Source organism: Ovis aries, chromosome 15, assembly GCF_016772045.2.
Source record: "Ovis aries strain OAR_USU_Benz2616 breed Rambouillet chromosome 15, ARS-UI_Ramb_v3.0, whole genome shotgun sequence".
NCBI classification, from domain to species: Eukaryota; Metazoa; Chordata; class Mammalia; order Artiodactyla; family Bovidae; genus Ovis; species Ovis aries.
In genome coordinates, this window is record NC_056068.1 from 21,653,426 (window position 1) to 21,671,235 (window position 17,810).

The 17,810-nt window shown below is 37.6% G+C and overlaps 1 protein-coding gene across 3 annotated transcripts in view; it reads left to right on the top strand.

Moving 5' to 3' along the window:
* Nucleotides 1-17,810, top strand: part of SIK2 (salt inducible kinase 2) — a 132,685-nt gene that overhangs the window by 38,829 nt on the left and 76,046 nt on the right. The window lies entirely within an intron of this gene.

Below are 17,810 nucleotides of genomic sequence, written 5' to 3' on the forward strand. Positions count from 1 at the left end.
CCTGTAGCATAAAAATCTTTGCCTCGGGCTTCAACAAACTCTGGAAAGCATTTTCTGCCTCCTGCTGGTTGTGGAAGCATTTTCCACCTCCTGCTGGCTGTGGAAGCATTTTTCTTGCAAAAAGTTGTCAAGATACTTGAAGAAGTAAGCAGTAGTCTGTTGATGAGGGGTCAGGTAAATATGGAGGATGAGGCAAATCTTCACAGCCCAGTTTGTCCAACTTTTGAAGCGTTGATTGTGAGATCACGCATTGTGGAGAAGGATTAGGCCTTTCTGTTGACCAGTGCTGGAGAAGGCAGTGGCACCCCACTCCAGTACTCTTGCCTGGAAAACCCCATGGACGGAGGAGTCTGGTGGGCTGCAGTCCATGGGGTCGCTAAGCGTGAGACACGACTGACCGACTTCACTTTCACTTTTCACTTTCATGCACTGGAGAAGGAAATGGCAACCCACTCCAGTGTTCTTGCCTGGAAAATCCCAGGGACGGGGGAGCCTGGTGAGCTGCCATCTATGGGGCCGCACAGAGTCAGACACGACTGAAGCAACTTAGCAGCAGCAACAGCAGTTGACCAATGCCAGCTGCAGGCCTTGCAATTTTTGATGCATCTCATCCATTTGCTGAGCATACTTCCCAGATGTAATGGTTTCTCCAGGATTCAGAAAGTTGTAGTGGATCAGCTGTGCGACAGATCACCAAACAGTGACCACGACCTTTTTCTGGTGCAAGTTTAGCTTTGGGAAGTGCTTTAAAGGAGCTGCTTCTTGGTCCAACAACTGAGCTGGTTTTCTCTGATTGTTGTATAAAATCCACTTCTCATCACGCATCACCATCTGATTGAGAAATAGTTCTTTGTTGTTTCATAGAACTAGTAAAGAAAGAGAGTGTTAGTCATTCAGTCATGTCTGACTCTTTGTGACCCCATGGACTGTAGCCCGCCCAGCTCCTCTCTCCATAGGATTCTCCAGGCCAGAATACTGGCGTGGGTTGCTATTCCCTTCTCCAGGGGATTTTCCTGACCCAGGGATCAAATTCTGGTCTCCTGTGTTGCAGTCAGATTCTTTACCATCTGAGCCACCAGTTGACACTTCAAAATGATGATATTTTTTATTTTTGCCCAACTCACGAGGCACCTGCTTGTTGAGCTTTTACACCTTTCCAGTTTGCTTCAGATGCCAAACAACTGTAGAATGGTTGACTTTGAGTTTTTTGGCAACTTCTTGTGTAGTTCTACAAGGATGAGCTTCAATGATGCTATAATTGGTCATTGTCAACTTCCAATGGCTGGCCCCTGCACTCTTCATCTTCAAGCCTCTCCTTTGGAAAACTTCTTGAACTACCACTGTACTGTATATTTATTAACAGTTCCTGGGCCAAATGCATTGCTGATGTTACGAGTTGTTTCTGCTGCTTTTATGACCCATTTTGAACTTGAATAAGAAAATCTCTCAAATTTGCTTTTTGCCTAAACATTTCCCTAGTCTAAATATAAAATATACAGCAAGTAATGTCAGTAGCAAAAAAGTAAAATAAAGTGAGAAACGTGTATTAAAATAATGTATAACATAACCATGTTTACTTAATATATTCCAATATCAAGTGGCAAAGTTCAATAATGCAACACCGGAATTACTTTTGCACCAACCTGCTGGTAATTTGGGAAGGGTTTACCAGTGACTGATCTCTTGGCCCTCTTGACCTCAGCTTCCCAGGTGGGACTAGTAGTAAAGAACCTGCCTGCCAATGCAGAAGACCTAAGAGATGCAGGTTCGATCCCTAGGTCGGGAAGATCCGCTAGAGGAGGGCATGGCAACCCACCCCAGTATTCTTCCCTGGAGAATCCCATGGACAGAGGAGCCTGGTAGGCCACAGCCCATAAGTTGCACAGAGTCGGACACGACTAAAGCAACTTAATATGCACGCACACATGACCTCATGGCCAAATATACTTGCTTCTTTTTAGTCCTCAGTCTTTGTCTTCACTGCAGCAGTTTGACACTTAGCAAGCACTCTCTTTTTCTTGGCAATTCTTTTCTGGGACAGGTTTCTTTTCCTGCTCAAGACCTGTCTACCTGTCTCGTTTTCCTATTCCTTAGAGGAGGGCTTCTGTACATTCTCTCACTGTGAACTCCTCTCTTCTGAAGCCTTCAGTGCCTCCAAGATGATTCTCAGATTTTAGATCTGAGCCTTTTCATTAGCCTTACCTCCAAATCCTTGCTTTCTACCGTGATATCTGGAGAATAAATTTAAAAACTGAGCATATTACCTCCTCTTCTAAATAAGCTCTTCCTGTGTCCAAAATTCTCTCATCAGTTTGACCATCTTATCACCACTCTGTATCTTTGACTCACACTTCTTTATGTTATTATCTTAGTTGCTGAGTCTTACAAATTTTTTCTTTAAAGTATTTCTCATTTCTGCTCTTTAGTGTGTATTTCTATTGCCTTAACCTTCATTTCGTCTCTCATTAACTCGCCTCCAGCTTATGATTAGCATTCCAAGTGCTCTCTCGATCTAGTATTTCCCTTTCCAATCTGTCCTGTACACAGTTAGTTGCCGGTTTAATCTAAAACTAATTCATTCACATATGGTTTTGTCTGTTGTAAAGTACCATTACAGTTTATGTATCTTTCTTCTACTCCACTCTGATTTTCTTGAGGGCAGGATCAATATCTATTCATTTTCTGTGTCCTCAGTACCTGATAAAGTGTCTGAGGCATAGCAGGCACTCAGTAGGTGAATGAATGGGGTAGGGCTTGTTTTGGTTTTAAGGTATATTCCGTTTTTAAAGTGTAGAGTAGTCAGGCTGTCATTACAAATGTATGAATAGGTTTTATTTTTCAATAGCAACTTTCTGATAACAGACTAATAATTCTTGAATATTGATTTTACTGATTCATGAAAAGTAGGCAGTACCTTGAGAAACAAAATAGGAAAATAAAATAGGAAAAAAAACCATTAATTGGCATTACAGTAAGACAGAGTATTTAACATCTGCCATTGTCAAACAAATGTAAACATCTTGTTTTCCCAAAAGGAACTGAGAAAAAAGGAGGCATTTTTCATAACATATTAGCCACTTGGCATGTATCTCACTTTTTAGGTGACTGCTCTCAGGACTTCTACTCTTGAGAGTAGTGTTATTGTCATTGATTTTGGAAAATTCAGGTTTGGAGTGAGAAAAGTTCTGCTACACATTCACTTGTTTATTTCCAAACATATATTCTAAATGTACAGTATGTCTAATGCTGCAAAAACTGAAGGAATCCACAGAAAAGGAAAACTAAAAGACTCATAAACTGTCACAGGAAGGTTTTGCTTCTCCATGGCTTAAGGAGTTTGATTTACAAATCTAATACTACTTTCTTGACTAACATACTGAAAAGCTTTCTGGACCTCTGTTATTTATTTTAATTAGAAGAGATGGTTACAGAAAACCATAAAACCCATTTCCATTTTTTTGTTCCCACCCAGACATTCTTCCTTTACATGTTTTCCTTTTTTTAAAATTGAGGTATATTAGGAATTACCTGGAGGTCCAGTGGTTAGGACTTGGTGCTTCCACTGCCAGGGCCTGAATTTGATCCCTGGTCCAGAAACTGAGATCCCATAAGCCATGCAGTGCAGCCAAAAAAAAAAAAAAAACACTGAAGTATAATTTATGCACAAATCTTAAGTTTATAGCTTGATGAATTTTCTACTTCTGGTTTGCCTTAGGTAGACATCTCCTCAGACAGGATACGGAATATTCCATCACCCTAGAAAGCTCTCTCATGTTCCTTTCCCACAGTCAGTATCCCCACAGCGTAAGCATTAGCTTGATCTCTGTCACATAGATTAGTTTTACCTGTTTTTAATTTCAGATAAATAAAATAATACTTTTATGTCTGCTTCTTCTACTGAAGCTATGTCTGTGAGATTCATTCATATTACTATATGTGTCAGTAGTTCATTCTTTTAAATTTACCTTTTTCACCAGAATAATACATTTATTGAAGAAATTTTGGAAAAACGTGAAACGTAAGGGTGGGGTGGGGGCAAAGAGAGAAAAAGACCCTTCAGTGTTCCAAGACAAGTACTCCTAAGCTTTGGTTTGTTTCCTTCAACTTTTATTCTCTGTATATACACATAGTTTTTAATAGTTAGAATCATGTTATTTAAGTTATTATGTATCCATGTTTTATTGTATAGCATATAGTTATTTTTATTGTATAACATATAAGTTGCTGAGCAAGGCCAGTTGTCCTTCTGTTTAGTCCCAGCTGAAATTGCTAATGGGCTAGAATTTTCGCGTATTCATTCAGTAATGCACATATTTGTTCAGCCCCTGTTGTGTGTCGCCGATCTAGTCACTGTTCTAGGTCCTAGGAGTAGAGGAGTACACAAGACAGACCAAGTCCCCACTCTCCTGGAGTTTACCGTCTACACTGGGGGAAGACGAATATTAAACAAACAAAAGTAAATTTTCAGGCAGCAGTAAGTGCTATGAAGATAATCATGGATATGAAGCTACATGACATCATGCTCTTGGTAGTGTGTAAATTATTAAGTAAAAAATACTCTGTGACCCAGAAATTTCTTCTGTGGGGAGGGTCTCTTTTCTTAATTGACATATAGTTGATTTGCAATATTGTGTTAGTTTCAGGTGTACAGCATAGTGGTTCAGAATTTTTGCAGATTATAGATTATTACAAGATAATGGATATAATTATCTGTGCTGTATAATATATTCTTATTGCTTATCTATTTAACATGTAATAGTTTGTATCTGTTAGTCCTATATTCCTAACTTGTCCCTCACCCCTTTGCTCTCCTCTTTGATAACTGCAAGTTCGTTTTCTATATCTGTGAATCCGTTTCTGTTTGCATACACACTCGTGTGTGTTGGTTTTTTTTTACATTTCATGTATAAGTGATACTTGTCTTTATCCAGCTTATTTCACTAAATATTCTCTTGGACTCTTCACATTGTTGCAGATGGCAGTATTTTGCTCTTTTATGGCTGAGTAATATTCCATTTTAATCTGTATTTATGTGTGTGTGTGTGTGTGTGTGTGTGTGTGCACGTGCCCCATCTTCTTAACCCAGTCATTTGCTGATGGGTACTTGGGTTGCTTTAATGTCTTGGCATTGTAAATAGTGCTCCTTTGAGCATCCGGGCAGAAATTTTATTGTTTCATGTACATATAAACCAGAATGCACCTAAAAGAATGTCATAACAGTCCTACCTTAATAGTCCCAAACTGGAAGCACCCAAAAGTCCACTAGCTGTAGGACAGATAAATACATTGTAGGATATTCATACAACAGAATACTATACAGCAGTAAAAACCAATGTGCTCCACTATAAATGATTCTTAAAAACATATTGTTGTGGGAAAGAAAACAGACACAGAAGAATACATTCTTTGTATCTACATAAAATCCCCAAATATGTAGAAACTAAGCTATATTGAGGATACATACTGAAATAGTAAAAAAGGTGTTGTTTTTTTTTAAAGAAGTGATTGCTGTAAAAGTCAGGATTACCCCTGAGGAGAGGGAGGAGGTTGTGATTAGGAAGAGAAAAGTGTGAGGAGGTGTTTCTGGTGTGCTGGAAGTGTTCTATTGCTTGACCTTAGTGGTGCTTCTGTGAAAGTGAAAGTGAAGTTGCTCAATCGTGTCTGACTCTTTGTGACCCCATGGACTGTAGCCCACCAGGCTCCTCCAGCCATGGAATTCTCCAGGCAAGAGTACTGGAGTGGGTTGCCATTTCCTTCTCCAGGGGATCTTCCTGACCCAGGGATCAAACCTGGGTCTCCCACATTGCAGGCGGATGCTTTACCGTCTGAGCCATCATTAAACTACATGCCTTAAGCACTTTGCCATTTGTATTTAGGATTTCAAACAAAGCAATGGGATGATAGCATAAGCACAGTGTGTGTGCTATGTGTTTGTGTTATTTGACAGCTTTATTGAGGTGTAATTGACATAGAATAAAATGTACACTTAAAAATGTACATTTTTAAATGGAAAAATCTGGGCATATGTATTAACCCATGAAACCATCACCACAGTCAAGATAAAGAATGGGTCCACCAGCCCCTAACGTTTCCCGATATCCCTTTATAATCCTTCCCTCTCATCTGTTTCTCCTCCTAACCCCCTACCCCTAGGCAACCACTGATTTGCTTTCTGTCACTGTAGATGAGCCTTTTAGAATTTGATATAAATGGAAACATACACACACACACACACACACACACACACACACTTACTTTTATTTTTGTCTCATTTAACCACTCAGCATTATTTTGAGATTCATCCATGTTGTTGCGTGTGTCGGTAGTTCATTCCTTTTAATGCTGATCTGTAGCCCCTCGTCTGGATATACCACAATTTGTTTATCCATTCACCTGTTGATGGATTCTTGGATTGTTTCCAGTTTCTGGCTGTTGCAAATAAAATTGCTATAAATATCCATGTACAAATCTGTATATAGATATACACTTAACTTTTCTCTTGGTTAAATTCCAGGGGATGGAATGACTAGATCATATGCTAGGAATATATTTAACTTTCTAAGAAATATACCTATGTACCCTCCTAATATCTTATGAAAATATTTTCAAATCAATAAATATATTCATATAAAACTATTGTAAGTCACTTTGTAGTAATTCATCAGTTAAACATAATATAATGTATTTAACCAATTCTTTGTAGATGGACACTTAGATTTTTTTCCACTATCATAAAAAACGTTACCACGAATGTCCTTGAAACTAAATTTTTGAATATATTCTAAATTGTTTCTTTAAGATAAAGGACTAGAATTGAAATTGCTTAGCCAGACATTCAAGCTTTTGTTACAGATTGCCTTCTAGACATGACAAATTAAATCTTCATCAGATTTTTAAATTTGAATACTAAATTTATGTCAAATATAGTTAGTCAAAACTATATATTAGATACAGTTCATCAAAATATTCCTTTTGTGTAATGAAGTACTTTTCTTTCACTTTCTTTAAGATATATAGGTGAAAATAAGTCTAGAATCTTTAAAGTGGTTTATTTGTTTCATATAGTTAATTAAATTTCTGTCTGAATCAAATGTGGCTATAAAACAGTTACCCTTGGAATGAGTTAATCTCTAAAGTTAAGCAGTAAATTGTTAAGAGATTAAAAAAATAAATTATAGAATAGTATATATGGTTGGAGAAGGAAATGGCAACCCACTCCAGTATTCTTGCCTGGAGAATCCCCATAAATAGAGGAGCCTGGTGGGCTACAGTCCTTGGGGTCTCAAAAGTTGGACACGACTTAGTAATTAAACCACCATATATAGTATACTTGCATTTGTGTGTTAGTCACTCAATCGTATCCAACTGTTTGCAACCCTATGGACTATAGCTCACCAGGCTTCTCTGTCCATGGGATTCTCTAGGCAAGAATACTGGAGTGGGTTGCCATTTCCTTCTCTAATACTTGCATTTAGGTTTTCAAATATATACTACTTAACATTATTTATTTAAAGTGGTTTATATTATTATATATTTCATATTGATATGAAGCATATAAGAAGTATATTTACACAATACATTTATTTCATTATATATATGTATTTTCAAAACAAAGGACAAAATTCAGATAATTTGATTTGAGCTGAAAAGTATGAGATTATGGGAAGCTTTCATTTGTACTTTGTGTGTTTCTGTGTTTAAAATTTTTTCACAATGAATATGTACAGCTTTCACTGTTGGGAAAAAATTAAGTATATTTTTGTTTGGAAAAGTATGAGACAGCTCTGCAGTTAAGCTCAGAAGACATTTTGGAATGTAGATCTTTTGGAGATGGTCCAACTGGATGAAGGCTATGACAAGTATATCCTATTGCTGGAATATATGTCTTGTTTATCACTTATGGACTCCCAGCCAGTGTTTGTATTCTTGAATTGTTAGTCAGCAAAATATATACTTTTTACTTTCTCTAAATTCTGCCAGACTACACATATTTTATAATTGATATGCTGTGTAGCTTGTCAGTTGCAGTGTTCCAGCGCCTATTATAATTCAGCACACTGCAGCTGGTTAGAGGAGTGTCGCATAGTTGGGGTTTTTTTCTGCGCATTTGTCTCTCCATCTGTGAGGACAGTATTTTGTTGATCCTTGCACATACTGCCTCTATCTGTCTATACTCTTGACTTTGAATCTGTTAATCATATAGTACACACTTTAGCTGGTGACCACTGTGTTCTAAAATAATACATTCTTATTACAAGTATGTAGCACATTTTTGCCCTCGTGTCAGTTAGCATCTACAAGATAACCCCAGGTAACCAAATGAAGGTATTTAAATACTCGATGTTTATAATTCTACAATGGCTAAGTCATTTAACTAGATACCAAGGGTCCCATGTAATTATTTCTAACTCTATGATGTATTTAATAAGGTATGTCATCTACTTGGGGCTAGTAACACTTGTCTGTTGAGGTAACTTAACAAGGAATTCACATTCAGTCATTCATGAGGATTAAGCAGTATAATATACGCGAGAGCGTTTTGTAAATGATAAGGACAGTGCAGATGTGGTTCTGACACTGACATCTGCTTTTGCTGTTGTGTGGGAGTCCCTGTGATGGCACAGCTGGTGGGGGTGCTGGGTGTGTGGAAGGAAGATACTGCTGCAGCAGACAAGATCTTTTCTCCAGAATAGGTCTTTGATTTTTAAAACAATTTTCACTGTTCTAGGAGCACTCATGGCTCAGATGGTAAAGAATCTGCCTGCAATGCAGGAGGCCCGGGTTCAATCCCTGGGTCAGGAAGATCCCTGGAGAAGGGAATGGCCACCCACTCCAGTATTCTTGCCTGGAGAATTCCCTGGACAGAGAGGGCCTGGCGGGTTACAGTCCATGGGATCACAAAGAATCAGACATGACTGAGCGTGTAACACTTTCACAGAAGCATTCATAAGTCTTTGCATGTCCAAAAATGCAAAAAGGAAGTGAAGAGAGGCTGACAAATAACCATTTAGTGGTTTCCTAATAAACACATATTCAAGGTATATGCAAATACAGTCGTACCTTCTCAGCATTGACTATAAATAGTTCATTAGCCCCCAAAGCTTTATTGCTTGACTGTGATTCTGTAGATTCTTCCCTCATAAAACACTGAGTTAGTAGATGTATCACTTTATGTCAGTATGCTGACCAGTTAAAATATCGCCTGCAATGCAGGAGACGCAGGAGTCACAGGTTTGATACCTGGGTTGGGAAGATCCCCTGGAGAAGGAAATGGCAACCCGCTCCAGTATTCTTGCCTGGAAAAACCCATGGACAGAGGATCCTGGTGGGGCTACAGTCCATGGGGTCACAAACAGTCACTCAGTCGTGTCTGACTAAAATATTGCTTAATAGCCTTCATTTAGATATATTTTAAATATTCTCTTTAGCAATTAATTTTCCTTTTCTTTGACTTTTCTAAGTAACTAAATTTCAACTCATGACTTAGTTCAACTATCTCTGTTATGAACTGAACAAGTAGAAAAAAATCTCTGATCTGTATAGAAATATGACTTTAATTATCAGTTGTTATATATTCTACTTGCTATTCTTTAGACTTTGTTCAAAGAATTTTGACCTCTGTATTGAAAGTCAATAAGAAAAAAACTCTTACGAAAATAGTATTCCCCTAAAAAGAAGAAAGTCTTCTTATTTATTTCTAAAATACTTCTTTATACCTATTGTAGAAATTATAACAATATAATACCCTAGTAAAGTTATAAAATCTTTGGAATAATTATTAGTTTAGGGAAAGTAAAGGCCTGGCATCAATATATAAAAATATTATAAACATTTACATGTTGAGCTCATGTAAATCATTCTTAACCTCTTCTATTTTTTCTATTCAGACCACTGGTAATTCAAATAGTAAAATATACATTCTTTGAATTGATTATGTTGCTTGTTTTCCCCTATGTTATTTTGTTTAAAATTAGAAAAATACTTTTTTATAAAACTGCACAAAGTAAGTGAAAGTAGCAGTAATAAGCTTAAAGAAAGGCTGTATTCAATAAAGCTAAAACCAAAGTGAACTCTACTTTTATGTTTACCTAATAATATGGCTGGTCTCAGTAGGCATGCATTTTCTAGAAATAGTACTGTTTCGTTTTGACTTTCAGCAGAGAGGAAAGGTTTTCTACCTTTGATGTTACGTATAAAAAGGGAATTTATTTGTACTGCTTTTATTGAATATCTTGTAAGTCTTTAGTGAAGAGCACCTCTGCGTTCAAGTTAGATTGATAATATTAAGTTGCCTCAAGATATATTATCTTTGCTGAAATGCTTAATATTTCATATGTCATACAAGGAAGATTGGTTTTTAATTCACTAGAATAAAGTAAAATTAAAGGTAATTTAAATTTGAGTTATGAATGTAGTGATCTGTAGGAGCTGGGCTGAGTTGCTCCAGTCATGTCCGACTCTTTGCGACCCCATGCACTGTAGCCCACCAAGAGCCTCTGTCCATGGGATTTTCCAGACAACAGTACTGGATTGGGTTGCCGTCTCCTTCTCCAGAGGATCTTCCCAACTCAGGGATTGAACCCGCGTCTCTTATGTCTCCTGCATTGGCAAGCAGGTTCTTTACCACTAGCACCACCTGGGAAGCCCAGTTCAATTCTGTAGGAGTTAGATAGGCTTTAACTGAGATCTGATGGGAAACTTGCTCTTTTTAGTTTTAGTGCCTTTTTTTTTTAAGATAAAATAATATGTTTATTTCTTTTTTGTCCAGTACATGTGTACAAACGTAACCATTGTTTGTACGTTCATTCATTCAATAGATATGCAGTGAACACCTACAATAAGGCAGGCACTTCAGTTTGATTAATTTGTTTCAGTGTAATAAGTTATGGTTTTGGCTTTATCAATGACAAATATATTACTCTGGCCAGGATGACTTTGCGGCTCTGTAGCATCTGGTAGGTGGATAATTTTAACGGAAGTAATTCACTACTTCAAAAGTATTGTATGAATACTACATAAGAGTAATTGTTAGCTGTATCAATTGTTAGCTATATCAAGGAGTGAATATCAGATGCTCTTTATACAAATATGTATCCCATATAACTTTGTGATTGAAGATGATGCATGGGTGTTTGTAAGATCTCATCTAAACATTTCTTGATAAATCTGTCAAATTTATGGAGTATACACTGAAAAACACACAGTAATAAAATGGATAATTATTATTTATATATAGGTGTATCTAAGTGTATATGTATATAAACATGAATATGTATATATAACAACGTGTATAAATATATGACACTGTTTTATGTATATAAAAACAATGTAATCAAATCCTGAATTCACACAGAAAACACATGTAACTTTAAATCTTGCCATTAGATTCAGTAGATCTGTTGGAAATTGGTGGCTGCTGCTGCTAAATTGCTTCAGTCGTGTGTCCTACTCTGTGCGACCCCATAGATGGCAGGCCACCAGGCTCCGCCATCCCTGGGATTCTCCAGGCAAGAACACTGGAGTGGGTTGCCATTCCCTTCTCCAATGTATGAAACTGAAAAGTGAAAGTGAAGTCGCTCAGTCGTGTCCGACTCTTCGTAACTCCATGGACTTCGGCCTACCAGGCTCCTCCGTCCATGGGATTTTCGGTGGCTAGGAAACTGTAACTAAAATTCATCACTCTGACTTTTAAACACCTTTTATAGTCAAGGGTGTCACACCTATGTGGGATGGGGTAGGGCTGGAGGGAGGGGGAAATGACAGAAATTGATGGAACATCAAAATCAAATCACTTAGTTTACAATTTTGCCTAGAATCCTGGTGGTAGACAGTATGTCATTAATATCTTCTTGGAGCTGTGGGCTGCCTTTGGCTCACCACTTTAGTTTTAAACAGATTGTCATGAAAAACACAGATCACTTAGGTATGAATGAAAGTAGCTTGAATTTGTATAACAGGGCATCTAACTACTATAAATACTTAAAAAGGCAGAACTAACCAGATTCAGATGGCCTTGATTAGAAAAGCTGATTTGAAATGATTGTTAATAATGCTAATAATAATAATTGACATCTATTGAATCATTACCATGTACCAAGCACTCTGCTAATCACTTTGTATGTCTTGTCTCATTTAAACTTCACGTAAGTGAATGTTATCATTATCCTCATAGGTGAAGAAAGGAAGACTCAGTGGTAAAGTAAAATTTGCCCATGGTGATATAGTTAATATAGGTGAAAAGGGTAGGATTCAAATGCAGATGTGTCTTGACTTAAAAAAACTCGGGTTTTTAACCATTGTAACAGTGTTTCTCAAAGTATGTTTTGTTGACAACAGGCATCAAAGTTATATATATTTTAATGCTATATATATATTTATATGTAATATATAAAAATTATATTGGTTAACTATATAAGAAGATTTCTAGGTCCTTTACCAGGTCTGCTGAATCAGACTTCTTAAGTGTGGCAACCAGGGCTCAGCATTTTTAACAACCTTCCCAATATGGTTCTTACGAACACTAAAGTGTGAGACCCACTATTCTATACTATACTGGTACGAAGTTTGAATATGCAGATGATAAGGACTGGTGAGTAGGAGGATGAAGGATACTTCTGACGTTAGAAATGACACTTAAGAGGTATTGAACATGTGAATAAGCTCCATATGGACTCGCAATATTTGTGACACTGGAAAACATAGATTGTTTTTGTATAGAGGACTTGAAGGATTTTGAACTCTAAAGTAAAGGTTAGGACAGTGCTTTAGAAAAGAAGGAAGTCCCCAGTAGATTGAATAGAGTCGGATGCCAACATCTTCTGCTTCTTTAACACTTTGCTCACACCTGTATCCTTCAGACTGGATACTCTGTTTTATTCACTGTTGTGTCCCCATCACTTCACCTAGTTCCGAGTACATACAGGTCCCTAATAAATGTCAGATTGTCTCACTTTTTTTTTTTTCTTTTAGAACTTTTGGGAGGCCCCAAGTGGGCTGGAATCCTTTCTGGGCCAACTTTTAGAAATTTGAGAACCTTAAATATCACTTCCCTGTCTAGACCCACAGATCCAAGCAGGAGCTTCAAACTGTGACTTGGCTTGTATGAACCAACTATTGAAGTTTAACCCAACCTTGAGCGCCGAGTCTTTCCAGATGCCCCAAGAGAAAAATTTCCAGGAAGTCTCAGCAGTCTGTCTTCCCTCTGCTCAGCAGTACTGACAGAGGGGCTGGGTAACCTGACCCTTGGCTGTGGGACCCGCTATCTTTCCCCTCCACCAGAAGGGTCACCCCAAGAGCAGGACAGACGGGAGAATATTCAACAGCAGAGGTAATAGGAAAACGCATTGTTACTTCAATTCTGAAAAGACAGTTTAGTTGGAGATCCTTCAGTCACAATATACATTATAAAAAGAACTTCAGATTTGAATTTGAGTGTTTTCATTTCTGGAGTCATCCTGGGACGCTTAGAATGAGGAAAGCAGCCTCTTGTTCTTCCTCTGTAGCTCCGAAATGCTCAGTGACTTGATCCTCAGCCCTTGTTCCATCCTTCCTCTGCACTAGAAGAATCGTTCCAACAGCAGGAAAGAGAAGAGACAATTCAAATATTAATAGAAGGGCACTGGGAAAGGGAATTGACATTTTCAGAGAGAGGCTTCTAACTAACACTGGTATAATGAAGGCTTGTCTTCCTCATCGGATGGCTATCAGATTACATACAGACATGAATGTACGTACTGACTTGCACGGAAGCTTTCTAAGAACTTAAAACAATGAGGTATGGTCAGCTGTAGCAACAGGATGCAGAATTATGCCAGGGAATCATATCAGGAAGTAGACTCGATCAAATTTCAGAGCCAGTGCTAAAATGTTCCACCCGTGGTTTTAGAGTTGCTGTGTGGCAAGCTGGGAGGTCTCTGGGATGCAAATTGTCTTTTATCCTTCTCAGTTCTGTCTTTCATCCCCATCCTTGTTATTTGCAGTTTACAGGTTATCTGTGTAGGTTGAACACCTTCCTGATTTCACTTTGCTTTATTCCTTTTTATTGACTAGCCGTCCTTTGGCACTTGTACATGTATTTTAGAATTCTGTAGTCAGTTGTAAGATGTGGTCCATTGTTAAGAATTTGAAACAGAAAACCGTGGTGAAAGCAAAGTTGTTTAGGTAAAACAAGATTATGATAAAGACTATGTTAATAAATATTTTTTGCTCCATGAGATCTTGTTATTCCCTCTTAAAGGAATTTCTGCTTTGTTATTTCAATGTTTTTCAGTGCAGATTAAACATGAAAAAAAGTCTTAGAGAAGCTCCAATAATGGGATAAATCCTTTTGGGAAAAACAACATAGAAATCAGGGTTAGAGTAGCTGATTTCCTTTTCTGTGCCACACATTTCATTTGCTTGTTGAAATCTCTGATTGTTGGAAATCTCTTGTCTGCAGGTTTGTATTCTCTGTAGTATAGAATGCTCCAAGATTTAAGTCAAGATTTAATATTCAAACAGTATTTGACCATTGTCAGCTTGTTTAGCCAAAAGAAGTATTATTTACCTGCCTCTTTCTTATCTCTTGACTTAGTTGTATGATATGTCACTTAGTACTCTGTTCATAATTCTATCTATATAAGAACCCAACTGAAGTGAAATATAGATTCTTTAATATTGTGCTGTGTTTAATCAGTATAAAATAACTTTTTAAAGTGTTGTTTTACAAGTCTAAGACAGGCATCTCAAATAGCTTTTAAATTAGTTCCCCACACCTAAATTCAAGTGAGAATTGTACATTTTTCTGCTTGTCATCAACTGCTTCTTCTCCTCAGTCTCAACCATGTTTCACTAACCATGTCCATCTGTTGTGTCTTATTAAGAATCTGTACACTCATCAGCTTCACAGTTTTAGAGGAATACAGTATAAAAGCTTCATGGAGAATATGACTTTATGTTTTATGTGAGGTGAAATTTCCCTTCCCAGGTAAGGACTGATTTTATTTTTCACATAGATGCAGATCCTTTAGGAGATAATTATGAGTATGAAATCTGATTTCAGAATATACATTCCCTTGAGGAAAAAGTTAGAGTATTTAAAACATTATTGTGCAATGTAGCAAACAATTTATTAGATTTATCAGCAGATCCTTCATATCTAGACATATTTACCATATATAATAGATTTTTTTTTCAATTTACCTTACTCTTCCAATCCTTTTTTTTTTATAACAGATTTTTTAATTAAAATTTTTTTTCTTGCCTTTGGTCACTTTATCTGCTAGTAAAGTCTGACATCTTAAATGTAATGGATGTCAGTAATTTTTTCATTTCTATTTTTTATAACGTGCTCAGTCAGTCATGTCTGACTCTCTGTGACCCCATGGGCTATAGCCTGCCAGGCTCCTCTGTCCATGCGATTTCTCAGGGAACAATACTGGAGTGGGTTGCCACCTCCTACTCCAGAGGGTCTTCCTGACCCAAGGATCAAACCCGTGTCTCCTGCATTGGCAGGTGGATTCTTCACCATTATGCCATTTGGAAGCTCTTGCTTAAAATCTGTGGGGAATCTACCGCTTGCTTTTTTGGTGTGTGTAGAGACTTTTGACGATGATCGTGATAGTGGTGATAGACTGCTGCTAGGTGATAGGAGTTACTGAAAGGACAGGGGTGTGAAAAGCCTCTCCTGACTCCCTAGGCAGGTTAGGCAGAGGTCTCTTCTGTGCTCCCACGATGGCCTGTGCGTCGAGATGCTCTGCTTGTCATTTTATAACTATATGCTTCTACGTCTGCCTCCTCTGCCAACTCGAACTCCTTGGGGGCACAGATGTGTTTTATTTATTTGTTTATGTAATTTCCTCCACTTTTATTATTTTTTAATCTTTTGGCTGTGCACAGAGCATGTGGGATCTTAGTTCCCCGACCAGGGATCGAACCTGCACCTCCTGCGTTGGCAGCACAGGGTCTTAACCACTGGGCCACTGGGCCTCTGACACCCTCTTCTTCTGCCCTTAATCTTTCCCAGCATCAGGGACTTTTCCAGTGGGTCAGCTGTTCGTATCAGGTGACCAAAATACTGGAGCTTCAGCTTAAGCCTCAGTCCTTCCAATGAATATTCAGGGTTGATCTTCCTTAAGATTGACTAGTTTGATCTCCGTGCTGTTCAGGGGTCTCTCAGGAGTCTTCTCCAGCACCACAGGTTCAAAGGCATCAATTTCTTTGGCTCTAAGCCTTCTTTACAGTCCAGCTCTCACAACCATACATAACCACTGGGAAGACCATAACCTTGACTATACGGACCTTTGTTGGCAGAGTATAGTCAAATGCTAATAAGCCTTTAACATAAGGATACTTTGTCCTGGTTATTAAATGACTTCAAGTTTGTTACCCATTCTCCATGTGTGTAACTCACCAATTTGTATTTTACCACTCTGTGAGGATAACTGACATACTGATTATCACCACCTTTTATCTATTTTTTAGAGAAACTCTTTAATGGAAAGAAACAGAAATTACTCATAATGTAAAATAACCAATTCAATTTGATTCTGAAATGCATGTTAACATTTTTGAAATGTCTGAGCTGAGATTTTATTTTGTGTTATTCCTTACATGTATTATTTAATCTTTACTGTTAATGATTTTGACATTCCAAGTAAAATAATTATGCTATTAAACTCTGACTTGAGTTGCTAGTAAGCTTGTTGTCCGATTCAGTTCTCATTCAATTTTTTTTACTTGATTTTTCTTAAAAACTTCTATTCCTCCCTCAGTGTAATATCATCACACATTTTCATTGTTTTTATACTTTAAACAAGATGTTTGGCTAACTCAAATTCTCCTTGAGAGAGAAGTAGGAACCCTTTAAAAGGTCGTTCCTTCAATATTTTAACCTGCCAATAGAAAAGGAAACCTCAGTGTCTCTTTTGTTCTCCAATAGCCTAAGAATAAATTTATGCAAATATTTATTGAAGATCTATTACTTACAAGTCATTGTTCTTAGTGCTGTGGACTACAAACTGAATAAGATGTGGTTTTCCCTTTTCAAGTCTGTTGGAATAAATGAGACATTCCTATAACAATGACAAAGCTTAAAGAGCAAGGCAGGAGTTTTTCTTTAATAAGGTGGCATTTGAGTTGGAATTTGAAGGACTGTTGAAAGGATCTAGTTTCTCTGACTAATGCCTTTGGGTAGCACTTAGATCGCTGCTGCCCTTGCTGACAAAACCCCATTCTGGCTGCATTCTGTCTTTCTGTTTCAGTAAAGGGTTACTGATTTGGTAGTCCTTAGATTGATTTTATGTATATCTACTCTGATCCATTCATATGCTAATTTTATTCATTAGGCTATGCTGCTATCCCTAAAAATCTATTACTCCTTTGTGCTGCCTTCAAGGGCAGAAGAGAATTAGAGTGGGGGGAGGTAAGATTCAGATGAAGGTGAATCTTCTTACCATGAGCTAAGGTACAAAATTAAAAAAAATAAGGTTTATTTGGAGAACAAAGCAGTTCAGATTGACTGGAGCAAATAGGGGAGGAAAGATGGAGAGTAGGGGGAAATAGTAAAGGTGTAAAAATGGGATGAAACTGTATATTATGGAGGTTCTGTATACTAAGCAGGCTAAGAAGTAATATGGGATTAATTAAAGCCATAAACATGGAAAAGCTACTGAGAATTTTTAAAAAGAATGACATGACAGTTCTGCTCTGGAAAGATTCCTTTGTATTGGAGTTGGGAGGCTCCAGAGCTATGGTGAGTACCTGACAAGCATTACACTGTGTTGCTGTTTAGGCCTCAGTCGTGTCCAGCTCTTAGCGACCCCGTGGACTGC